This window comes from Opisthocomus hoazin, unplaced genomic scaffold (assembly GCF_030867145.1).
Source record: "Opisthocomus hoazin isolate bOpiHoa1 unplaced genomic scaffold, bOpiHoa1.hap1 HAP1_SCAFFOLD_95, whole genome shotgun sequence".
NCBI classification, from domain to species: Eukaryota; Metazoa; Chordata; class Aves; order Opisthocomiformes; family Opisthocomidae; genus Opisthocomus; species Opisthocomus hoazin.
Window position 1 is genome coordinate 1 of NW_027448720.1, and position 12,339 is coordinate 12,339.

Sequence of the window (12,339 nt, forward strand, 5' to 3'; positions counted from 1 at the left end):
TCCATTCCCTCTCCCATCCTTTCTTTCTCGATCCCCCTGTGCAGCTCGCTGTCCCTTGTTTCCTTTCTCTCTTCCTCGGTATTTTTTTTCTTTCTCCATACCTCTCTCCCGCTGCCGTCACGGTCGCATTTCTCCCCCCAACGCTGTCCTGCTCTGTCCCTTTTCTCTCTCTCTGTCGTTTTGTCCCGCTCCCTGTGTTTGTTTTTTAATTCCTCCCTCAGGGTCCCTCAGCCCGGTGCTGTTTTTTCCCTTCTCCGCCTCTGTCTCCTGCTGCCCAGCTGAGGCTTTTCCCCCTCCGTCTCTGTCCTGCTCCCCGTCTCTTACTTGTGCCTGTCTTTCACTTTGTCCTGCCTCCTTGTCCCTTTTTCTCTCTCAGTATCACCTTGTCCCGCTCCCTGTCCCTGTCTTTCTCTGACAATGTGTCCCGCTCCTTGTCCTTCTCTTTCCTTTGCTGTTATTTCCCCGTCCTTGTTCTGGCCTTTCTTCCTTCTCTTTCTGTCCTGCTGCCCCAGTGCCTCTTTTTCCACCGCTGTCCTGCTCCCTGGCCCTTGTTTCCTCTCGCCGTCCCTCTGTCCTGCTTCCTGTCCCCAGTTTTTCTGTCTCTCTTTCTCGATCCTGCTGCCTGTCCGGTCGTTTCTTGCTGTACCTGCCTGTGCAGCCGGCTCTCCCTTTTTGCCTTTCTCTCCTTCTCTTCCTGCTTCCCGGCCCGTTCTTGTCTTCCTCTCTGTCTGTCCTCTATCCCCTTGCTGGTTTGTGTTGGGGTTCCAACCCTGACCACCCACCCCCTTCTTCGTCTGACCCGTTCTTTGTTTCTTAGTACGTTTCTTCCTGTTGCCTGTCCTTTTTCTCTCTCTGTCAGTGTGTCCTGCACTGCGTGGGACGGTGGTGGGAGGCTGAAAAAGGGTGGGAAGCTGGGGGGGCGGAGTGGAGGCTGGAAAGAGGTAGGAGGTTGCAGAGGGGTGGGAAGCTGAATTAAGTAGAGGCCAGCAAAAAGGGAGTTAGGAGGCTATCGAGGGGTGGGAGGCGGGGGGGGGGGGGGGCGAGGAGGGGGGAGTAGAGGCCAGGAAAAAAAAGGAGGCCGGAAAGGGGTGGGAGGCTGCAGAGGGGTGGGAGGCCGGGGGCGAGAGTAGAGGCCAGAAAAAAAGGGAGGCCGGAAAGGGGTGGGAGGCTGCAGAGGGGTGGGAGGCTGGGGGCGAGAGTAGAGGCCAGAAAAAAAAGGAGGCCGGGGGGTGCGAGTAGAGGCCAGAAAGGCCCGTTTTTGTGGCTTCTTCCCTGTCTTTATCTCTCTTTCCTGCCTTGTTTACTCCTCTGATTCAAGTTCTCTCTCGATCCGTGTGTTCTGCTTCCCACTCATCATATTCTCTCTTTTTCTCTGTCCTGTTCCTGAGGCTTGTTGTCTAGGAAGCCACGTCTCGTATGAGCTCTAAGACAGCCACATGCATTTTCTCTCAGGTGGAGGAGAGCCAAACGATTGGAGTTGCGGAAGAAGAGGGGAAGAGAGAAGGGGAGAGAAACATCTGAAGTGTCAAAGTCTCCCGGCAGCACCGAGAGTGAGAGCTGCGGTGAGTCGTGGGCCCTCGGGGCCCTGTCACCCCTCTTGTGCATCCTGGGCCCTCCCCGGCTCCCTCTCTTTCCCCCACTGCTACGATTATTTTTTTTTTCTGCTCTTGTGTACCTTCTTTCTCCATCTGTCTCTGACTTGTCCCCATCTTTTAGGTCCTCCCTCTTTCTGCCCTGCAGCCCGTGGCATTTTTTTCCTTCTTCCCCTCTTGCTGTTCAGCTCCCGGTTACTAGTTTTGCTTTCCTCCTACTCTGTAGCCTGTCAGTACTTTTGCTGTCTTTGGTGCTCTCTGTCTGCCTCCTCGTCCCTTGATTCGAGGCCTTCCTTCTCGGCTCCGTAGCACGTCACAGATCTACTGCTTTCTCCATGTCTATTCTATTCTATTTCCTCATCTCTCTTTGTCCAGGTCCCTGCCGCTATTCTTTTTTCCTCTGTCATGCTGCAGGGTTTTTTTTTGCATCTCCTTCCTGCTCCCCGTTCTTCACTTTCGGTCTGTGTCCTGCTCCCTCTTCTTCTTTCTGCTGCCGCTCTTGCTCTCTTGCTGCTGCTTCTTTCTCCGTCTCTGTGGGACTGCCTGTCCCCGTCCTTCTCTCGCCGTCCCTTTCCCTGCTTGGTGCTTTCTCGTTCCACCGCCGCTGTCCAGCCACCTGTCACTTTTCTCCTCTCTTGTAGTGGCCTGCACCCTGCTCCTCATTTTTGGCAGCCTCTGCCGAGCAGCGCGTCTCTCCGGGAGGCGACGGACGGACTGTTCGCCGCTGGATCAACGGGCGCAGCTGCGGGAAGGAGTGCCGAGGTGTCGGAGGGGCAGAGGGAGCGTCGGGGGCCCCGAGCCCGGAGCAGAGCGGCTCCCGGGACTGGCTGGGTGCGTGACTGAGTAAAGACCTGCGGTCCCTTTTGCCCTGGCGGCTGCGTTTGTGCTTGGTTTGCACGGGACGAGGGGCTGTGCCAGAGGCCAGGGGAGGAGGGGACGGGCTGTGGGGCTGGGGCGACGGCCCCCTGTTCCTGCCGGGGTCCAGCCGTGGGCCGGGGCCGGGGGAGCCCCAGGTGCGGGCAGCGGGGCTGATGGCGACGGCCGCTCCCTGTGCCGGTGGAGGGCCCGGTGCTGCCGTGGCGCGGGTGGCCGTGGAGGGGCCGGTACGATCGCTGCTGCCACCCGGTGAGCAAAGTTCGGTACTGCGGCTCGGGCGGCGCCAATGCGCGGTGGCGCCGTGTCCAAGAGCTCGCTGCTGCCACCCGGTGAGCAAAGTTCGGTACTGCGGCTCGGGTGGCGCCGTGTCCAAGGGCTCGCTGCTGCCACCCGGTGAGCAAAGTTCGGTACTGCCGCTCGAGTGGCGCAGGTGCTTTGCGCGCTGGGAGGAGCCGTGCCCTGTGTGTCCGGCGCTGCAATAAGGAACGCCTGCCTGCTTGCTGAAGTGCCCAAAGGGCTTCAGAGAGTCTTTGTGTTTGCCCAATGACGGCATGGTGGGCTCCAGCCGTGGGCCGGGGCTGGAAGAGCCCCAGGTGCGGGCAGCGGGGCTGATGGCGACGGCCCCTCCCTCTGCCGGTAGAGGGCCCGGTGCTGCCGTGCCGGGCCCGATGCGAGCCGAAGGAGGAGCGGAGCCATAGCCGGGTTGCGGCTGCAGCGAGGGAGAAGGTGAGCGCGGGGTATGGGGGGGGGGGTTGGATGGAGCGGCGGGTCCCGGGGAAAAGCCCCCGGGAGGGCGGGGTCCGTGTCGGGGGCAAGGAGAGGCGGGGGTGCGGCGCCGTGTCGGAGCCGCGAGTCGGGGTCTGCTCGGAGCCGGAGCCGGCGCTGGGCGCCGCCCCCGCCCCCGCTGGCGCCGCCCCCGCCCCCGCTGGCGCCGCCCCCGCCCCCGCTGGCGCCGCCCCCGCCCCCGCTGGCGCCGCCCCCGCCCCCGCTGGCGCCGCCCCCGCCCCCGCTGGCGCCGCCCCCGCCCCCGCTGGCGCCGCCCCCGCCCCCGCTGGCGCCGCCCCCGCCCCCGCTGGCGCCGCCCCCGCCCCCGCTGGCGCCGCCCCCGCCCCCGCTGGCGCCGCCCCCGCCCCCGCTGGCGCCGCCCCCGCCCCCGCTGGCGCCGCCCCCGCCCCCGCTGGCGCCGCCCCCGCCCCCGCTGGCGCCGCCCCCGCCCCCGCTGGCGCCGCCCCCGCCCCCGCTGGCGCCGCCCCCGCCCCCGCTGGCGCCGCCCCCGCCCCCGCTGGCGCCGCCCCCGCCCCCGCTGGCGCCGCCCCCGCCCCCGCTGGCGCCGCCGGCACCGCCCCCGCCCCCGCTGGCGCCGCCCCCGCCCCCGCTGGCGCCGCCCCCGCTGGCACCGCCCCCGCCCACGCTGGCTCCGCCCCCGGCCCCGCTGGTGCCGCCCCCGGCCCCGCTGGTGCCGCCCCCGGCCCCGCTGGCGCCGCCCCCTGGCCGCAACGCGGTACTGCAGCCCGGCGTTCGGCTCAGAGTGTGGCCCCTCCGGCGCGCCGTCGGCTCGTGGCGCATGCGCGGTGCGGCGGAGCAGCATGGCGGCGGCCTGGTGTCCGGTGCCGGGGCGGCGGGGGAGCAGAGAGGCCAGCGGTGAGGCGCGGGCTCCCCTCTGGCGGGTGCGGGGGTGCGTGGTGGCTGCTCGAGGGTGGTGGGACGGGAAGCTTGGAGCCGGCCGCTGCGGCAGGCTGCAGGAGGCGAGCCGGGTGCGGGCAGCCCCGGGGCCAGAGGCGGGAGGTGACGGAAGGGAATGGGAGAAGGAGGCGGGCACCCCCCCCCCCCCCAAGTCGGCAGTGCTCCCCCGGCCCCGCTCGCCCCGCGCAGCCGCCCCCAGCTGCAGCACGTCCCCTGAAGCCTGTGTCCCGGAGCGCCCGGCCTCCCCCAAGGCCCGTGGTGCGGGCTGCCTCGGCCTCCCTGAACGCGGTCGCCGCTGCTTGTTTATGTGTGGCAGTGGCCGCGCTGAGTTCGCGTTTGTCCGTTCGTGCCCTGGGGATGCCGTTGGCTGCGCCCGCTCCAGGCTTGTGTGGGCTGCGTGTGCCGGGCCTCGCTGTGCTGGCGGCGTGGGGGCGAAAAGGGAGAGGCGGAGCGCTGAGTGGCTGCGGACAGGAGGTGGCGCGGCTGAAGCTGGAGAGTCCCGAGAAGGCTGAAGAAGAAGAAGAAATGGAAGGCCACCTGGCTGGCAGCTGCCTGGCGCTGCGGGTGAGGAAGGCTCCGTCTTGGTAGCCCGCAGCAGGCCAGGCCGCCAGCGTGCCCCGCAGGGTCTGTATGTGTCACCAGCAGCAGCATGGTCCGGTTGTGGAGCGCGCGAGTGCGGCTGCGTGCGTAGGGAGCCTTGTCTCGTAAGAGCTGCGAGACATGGACGTTTTCTCTTAGGTGGGGGACAGCCAAGCGACCGGAGTTACGGAAGAGGAATGGAGGAGAGCAGGACAGAGAAGCGTCTGAAGCGGCAGAGTCTCCCGGGAGCGCGGAGAGCGAGAGCTGCGGTGAGTGGCGGGCCCTCGGGGCCCTGTCGCCCCTCTTCTGCGTCCCGGGCCCTCCCCTGGATCCTTCTCTCTCCCACGCTGCTGTGATTTTTTTTTTTTTTTTTCTTTTTCCTTTTGTTTTCCTTTCCCTGTACCTCCCGTCTTCTGTCTGTGTTTGTGTTCTGCTCCCTCTCCCTCTTTTTCTCCCTTCAGAATTTCTCTAGTCGGCTCCCTGTCTCTATTTGTCTGTCCTGCTGGCTGTCCGGTCGTTTCTTGCTGTACCTCCCTGTCCAGCCGGCTCTCTTTTTGCTCTCCCTTTTTGCCTTTCTCTCCTTCTCTGTCCTGCTTCGTGGCCCTTTCTTCTCTTTCTCTCCCTCTCTGTTCTCTAGCCCCTTGCTGGTTTGTTTTGGGGTTTCCCTGCACACACGCCCCCCGCCCCTTTCTTGGTCTCTTTGTCTAGATCTGACCCTTTCTTTGTTTCTCGGTCCCTTTTTTCCTGTTCACTGTCCTTTTTCTCTCTCTGTCTGTGTCCCCTGCGCTCCGTTGCCATCTTTATCTCTCCTTTCTTCTTCATCTCCTCCCCCTGCCCCCGTCTCTCTCTCCCTCTTTCGCGCTCACCGGCCCTACATTTTCGTGCTCCGTCTCTGCAAGGCTCCTCGTCCCTGTATTTCTTGATTTCTCTACCTCTCTGGCGTTTCCTTTCGACCCTTCTTTCTCTCTGAGCTTCTCGGTCTTCTCCCTTGTCTTATTTTCCTCTTCCTAGTGCTCTGCCCTGCTCCCCATCGCTTATTTTCTCTCTCCGTTTCTCTGCCCTGCTCCCCGTCCCTCTCTCTCTTTCTCCGTCCCCCTCTGCTGCTCCACAGCAGTGTTTTTCCTTTCTCCAGCGCTCTGACCTGCTCCCCACCCCCCTCCCCCCTTTTTCTCTCTGTCATTCTTCCTGCTTCCCTGGACCTCTCTCTCTGCAATCTCGAGTCCTACTCCCTGTTTGTATCCCACTGTCCTGGTCCCCATCCCTCTCTTTGCCTCTCTATCCCTTTGTCCCTGTTTTTTCTTTCTCCGTCTCTCTGCCCTGCTGCCTAGTTCTGTCCGGTTCCCTTTCTGTTTGCTGGGTTGTTTTTTTTTTTCTCTCTTCATTCTTCTGCTTTGCTCTGTGTTCCCTCCCTCTCACTCCTGCAGCGTCCTGCTGTGTGTTACCTGTCCTTCTCCCTCTTGATATTTTTGCTCTTGCTCTGTCCCTCTGTCCTGCTGCCTGGAAGTAATTTTTTCTTCTCTGCATTTCTGTTCTTCTGACCATGGCTGTTTTTTCATTCTCCACCTCTCTCTCTCCTGCTCGCCAGCCTCGCCTTTCTCTCCCTGACGTTCTTTCCTCTTCCCAGTCCCTCTGCTTTTGTGTATCCTTGCACTCCACTCCCTCTGTCACGCTGTCTTGCTCCCCATCCCTCCCTTTCCTTTCTACCCTGCCGATGTCTGTGTCCCCCAAGCCCGCTTTGTACGTGTCCCTGTCAACACCCTTCTGTCACTCTTCTTCCCTTGCTGCTCTTGCTCTTTTTCTCTCTCTTCCTCTGTGCTGCGGCCCATCGCTGTTTTTAACTCCTCCATCCCTTTGTCCCGCTCCCTGTCCTTGTCAGTTTTGCCCTGTGCTCCAGGCTTTCCTTGTTTTCTGCATCTCTGTCCTTTTCCCTGTACCCTTTTTCTCTCTGCTCCTCAGTCCTTCTGCCTCGTCTTGTTTTTCTCTTTCTGCCGTCCCTCTCTTTTGTCTGTGACCCTCTGTGCTCTTCTCCTTCTCCCTCTCAGTTTGCGGTTGTCCTATGTGTCCCCCTCTCTGTCTCTCTCTTCTGCTGTCCTGCTCCCCAGCCCCGTTATTCATTGCTTCACCCCTCGGTCTTGCTCTCAGTCCCTGTTTTCTCTCGTGCTCCGCCTCGCTGCCGTTCTCTCTGTTGCTCTCGTTTGCTGTCTGTCCCAGCGTCCTGCTCCCTGTCGCGCTCTCTGTTTCACAGTCTGGCGTCGTGTCCCTCACCTGTTTTCTCTCTCACTCTGTCCTTCCTCCTGGCTTTTCCTTGTCCCTCTGGCCTCTTACTCGTCGCTACTTTTTGCTTCCTTTCTCTACCTCTCTGCCTCTGCCCTGTCGCTTTCTTCCTCTCTCTCTCTGCAATGTTTCTTTCTCCATCTGTGCCCCCCTCCCTGTCCCTTTTCTCTTGTTCTCTCTGTCCTCCATCCTCCCCGTAACTCTTTGTCTGTGTATCTCCATACTGCTGCCTGTCCCTTTGTTTCTCGCTATATGCCCCTGTCCAGCTTGCTGTCCCGTTGTTCTCCTCTGTGCTGAACCGTGGCCTTTTCTATCATCCTGCAGCCCGTCACCGATTTTACTTTCTCCACCTCTTTGGCCTGATCTGTGTGTCTCCTGCCCCGTCCATCTGGCTTGTTCGCTCTACTTGTGTCTCCCTCCAGTGTTCTTTATTCCTCCGATTCAGTTTCTCTCTTGATCCATCAGTTCTGCTGCCCGCTCGTCGTTCTCTGTCTCTCTCTCTTTCCCTCTGTGCTGTTCCTGCGCGTAGCGCGCGAGCAAGCGAGGCTACGTGCCTGGGGATCCTTGTCTCGTAAGAGCTGCGAGACATGGACGTTTTCTCTTAGGTGGGGGACAGCCAAGCGACCGGAGTTACGGAAGAGGAATGGAGGAGAGCAGGACAGAGAAGCGTCTGAAGCGGCAGAGTCTCCCGGGAGCGCGGAGAGCGAGAGCCGCGGTGAGTGGCGGGCCCTCGGGGCCCTGTCGCCCCTCTTCTGCGTCCCGGGCCCTCCCCTGGATCCTTCTCTCTCCCACGCTGCTGTGATTTTTTTTTTTTTTTTCTTTTTCCTTTTGTTTTCCTTTCCCTGTACCTCCCGTCTTCTGTCTGTGTTTGTGTTCTGCTCCCTCTCCCTCTTTTTCTCCCTTCAGAATTTCTCTAGCCGGCTCCCTGTCTCTATTTGTCTGTCCTGCTGGCTGTCCGGTCGTTTCTTGCTGTACCTCCCTGTCCAGCCGGCTCTCTTTTTGCTCTCCCTTTTTGCCTTTCTCTCCTTCTCTGTCCTGTTTCGTGGCCCTTTCTTCTCTTTCTCTCCCTCTCTGTTCTCTAGCCCCTTGCTGGTTTGTTTTGGGGTTTCCCTGCACACACGCCCCCCGCCCCTTTCTTGGTCTCTTTGTCTAGATCTGACCCTTTCTTTGTTTCTCGGTCCCTTTTTTCCTGTTCACTGTCCTTTTTCTCTCTCTGTCTGTGTCCCCTGCGCTCCGTTGCCATCTTTATCTCTCCTTTCTTCTTCATCTCCTCCCCCTGCCCCCGTCTCTCTCTCCCTCTTTCGCGCTCACCGGCCCTACATTTTCGTGCTCCGTCTCTGCAAGGCTCCTCGTCCCTGTATTTCTTGATTTCTCTACCTCTCTGGCGTTTCCTTTCGACCCTTCTTTCTCTCTGAGCTCCTCGGTCTTGTCCCTTGTCTTATTTTCCTCTTCCTAGTGCTCTGCCCTGCTCCCCATCGCTTATTTTCTCTCTCCGTTTCTCTGCCCTGCTCCCCGTCCCTGTCTGTCTTTCTCCGTCCCCCTCGGCTGCTCCACAGCAGAGTTTTTCCTTTCTCCGCTCTCTGACCCGCTCCCCGCCCACCCAGGTTGACCGTCCCAGGTTTTGTTCTGCGTCTCCATCCTGCCGCTGTCCTCATCTATCCTTTTGTGCCCTTCTCTTTCTGTCTCTTTTCGTGTGTCGCCGCTGCTTTTTTTCCCATCTCTGTCCAGCTCCCTGTCCCTTTCCTTTTTCCTCTTGCTGTCCTTTTGCCCTGCTTCCTCTTGCTGTTTTTTCTGCCTTTCTCTCTCTGCGCCATCCCCTCTCCCATCCTTTCTTTCTCGATCCCCCTGTGCAGCTCGCTGTCCCTTGTTTCCTTTCTCTCTTCCTCGGTATTTTTTTTCTTTCTCCATACCTCTCTCCCGCTGCCCGTCACGGTCGCATTTCTCCCCCCAACGCTGTCCTGCTCTGTCCCTTTTCTCTCTCTCTGTCGTTTTGTCCTGCTCCCTGTGTTTGTTTTTTAATTCCTCCCTCAGGGTCCCTCAGCCCGGTGCTGTTTTTTCCCTTCTCCGCCTCTGTCTCCTGCTGCCCAGCTGAGGCTTTTCCCCCTCCGTCTCTGTCCTGCTCCCCCGTCTCTTACTTGTGCCTGTCTTTCACTTTGTCCTGCCTCCTTGTCCCCTTTTTCTCTCTCAGTATCACCTTGTCCCGCTCCCTGTCCCTGTCTTTCTCTGACAATGTGTCCCGCTCCTTGTCCTTCTCTTTCCCTTTGCTGTTATTCCCCGTCCTTGTTCTGGCCTTTCTTCCTTCTCTTTCTGTCCTGCTGCCCCAGTGCCTCTTTTTCCACCGCTGTCCTGCTCCCTGGCCCTTGTTTCCTCTCGCCGTCCCTCTGTGCTGCTTCCTGTCCCCAGTTTTTCTGTCTCTCTTTCTCGATCCTGCTGCCTGTCCGGTCGTTTCTTGCTGTACCTGCCTGTGCAGCCGGCTCTCCCTTTTTGCCTTTCTCTCCTTCTCTTCCTGCTTCCCAGCCCGTTCTTGTCTTCCTCTCTGTCTGTCCTCTATCCCCTTGCTGGTTTGTGTTGGGGTTCCAACCCTGACCACCCACCCCCTTCTTCGTCTGACCCTTTCTTTGTTTCTTAGTACGTTTCTTCCTGTTGCCTGTCCTTTTTCTCTCTCTGTCAGTGTGTCCTGCACTGCGTGGGACGGTGGTGGGAGGCTGAAAAAGGGTGGGAAGCTGGGGGGGCGGAGTGGAGGCTGGAAAGAGGTAGGAGGTTGCAGAGGGGTGGGAAGCTGAATTAAGTAGAGGCCAGCAAAAAGGGAGTTAGGAGGCTATCGAGGGGTGGGAGGCGGGGGGGGGGGGGGGGGGCGAGGAGGGGGGAGTAGAGGCCAGGAAAAAAAAGGAGGCCGGAACGGGGTGGGAGGCTGCAGAGGGGTGGGAGGCTGGGGGCGAGAGTAGAGGCCAGAAAAAAAAGGAGGCCGGGGGGTGCGAGTAGAGGCCAGAAAGGCCCTTTTTTGTGGCTTCTTCCCTGTCTTTATCTCTCTTTCCTGCCTTGTTTACTCCTCTGATTCAAGTTCTCTCTCGATCCGTGTGTTCTGCTTCCCACTCATCATATTCTCTCTTTTTCTCTGTCCTGTTCCTGAGGCTTCTTGTCTAGGAAGCCACGTCTCGTATGAGCTCTAAGACAGCCACATGCATTTTCTCTCAGGTGCAGGAGAGCCAAACGATTGGAGTTGCGGAAGAAGAGGGGAAGAGAGAAGGGGAGAGAAACATCGGAAGTGTCAAAGTCTCCCGGCAGCACCGAGAGTGAGAGCTGCGGTGAGTCGTGGGCCCTCGGGGCCCTGTCACCCCTCTTGTGCATCCTGGGCCCTCCCCGGCTCCCTCTCTTTCCCCCACTGCTACGATTATTTTTTTTTCCTGCTCTTGTGTACCTTCTTTCTCCATCTGTCTCTGACTTGTCCCCATCTTTTAGGTCCTCCCTCTTTCTGCCCTGCAGCCCGTGGCATTTTTTTCCTTCTTCCCCTCTTGCTGTTCAGCTCCCGGTTACTAGTTTTGCTTTCCTCCTACTCTGTAGCCTGTCAGTACTTTTGCTGTCTTTGGTGCTCTCTGTCTGGCTCCTCGTCCCTTGATTCGAGGCCTTCCTTCTCGGCTCCGTAGCACGTCACAGATCTACTGCTTTCTCCATGTCTATTCTATTCTATTTCCTCATCTCTCTTTGTCCAGGTCCCTGCCGCTATTCTTTTTTCCTCTGTCATGCTGCAGGGTTTTTTTTTGCATCTCCTTCCTGCTCCCCGTTCTTCACTTTCGGTCTGTGTCCTGCTCCCTCTTCTTCTTTCTGCTGCCGCTCTTGCTCTCTTGCTGCTGCTTCTTTCTCCGTCTCTGTGGGACTGCCTGTCCCCGTCCTTCTCTCGCCGTCCCTTTCCCTGCTTGGTGCTTTCTCGTTCCACCGCCGCTGTCCAGCCACCTGTCACTTTTCTCCTCTCTTGTAGTGGCCTGCACCCTGCTCCTCATTTTTGGCAGCCTCTGCCGAGCAGCGCGTCGCTCCGGGAGGCGACGGACGGACTGTTCGCCGCTGGATCAACGGGCGCAGCTGCGGGAAGGAGTGCCGAGGTGTCGGAGGGGCAGAGGGAGCGTCGGGGGCCCCGAGCCCGGAGCAGAGCGGCTCCCGGGACTGGCTGGGTGCGTGACTGAGTAAAGACCTGCGGTCCCTTTTGCCCTGGCGGCTGCGTTTGTGCTTGGTTTGCACGGGACGAGGGGCTGTGCCAGAGGCCAGGGGAGGAGGGGACGGGCTGTGGGGCTGGGGCGACGGCCCCCTGTTCCTGCCGGGGTCCAGCCGTGGGCCGGGGCCGGGGGAGCCCCAGGTGCGGGCAGCGGGGCTGATGGCGACGGCCGCTCCCTGTGCCGGTGGAGGGCCCGGTGCTGCCGTGGCGCGGGTGGCCGTGGAGGGGCCGGTACGATCGCTGCTGCCACCCGGTGAGCAAAGTTCGGTACTGCGGCTCGGGCGGCGCCAATGCGCGGTGGCGCCGTGTCCAAGGGCTCGCTGCTGCCACCCGGTGAGCAAAGTTCGGTACTGAGGCTCGGGTGGCGCCGTGTCCAAGGGCTCGCTGCTGCCACCCGGTGAGCAAAGTTCGGTACTGCCGCTCGAGTGGCGCAGGTGCTTTGCGCGCTGGGAGGAGCCGTGCCCTGTGTGTCCGGCGCTGCAATAAGGAACGCCTGCCTGCTTGCTGAAGTGCCCAAAGGGCTTCAGAGAGTCTTTGTGTTTGCCCAATGACGGCATGGTGGGCTCCAGCCGTGGGCCGGGGCTGGAAGAGCCCCAGGTGCGGGCAGCGGGGCTGATGGCGACGGCCCCTCCCTCTGCCGGTAGAGGGCCCGGTGCTGCCGTGCCGGGCCCGATGCGAGCCGAAGGAGGAGCGGAGCCATAGCCGGGTTGCGGCTGCAGCGAGGGAGAAGGTGAGCGCGGGGTATGGGGGGGGGGTTGGATGGAGCGGCGGGTCCCGGGGAAAAGCCCCCGGGAGGGCGGGGTCCGTGTCGGGGGCAAGGAGAGGCGGGGGTGCGGCGCCGTGTCGGAGCCGCGAGTCGGGGTCTGCTCGGAGCCGGAGCCGGCGCTGGGCGCCGCCCTTGCCCCCGCTGGCGCCGCCCCCGCCCCCGCTGGCGCCGCCCTTGCCCCCGCTGGCGCCGCCCTTGCCCCCGCTGGCGCCGCCCTTGCCCCCGCTGGCGCCGCCCTTGCCCCCGCTGGCGCCGCCCTTGCCCCCGCTGGCGCCGCCCTTGCCCCCGCTGGCGCCGCCCTTGCCCCCGCTGGCGCCGCCCTTGCCCCCGCTGGCGCCGCCCTTGCCCCCGCTGGCGCCGCC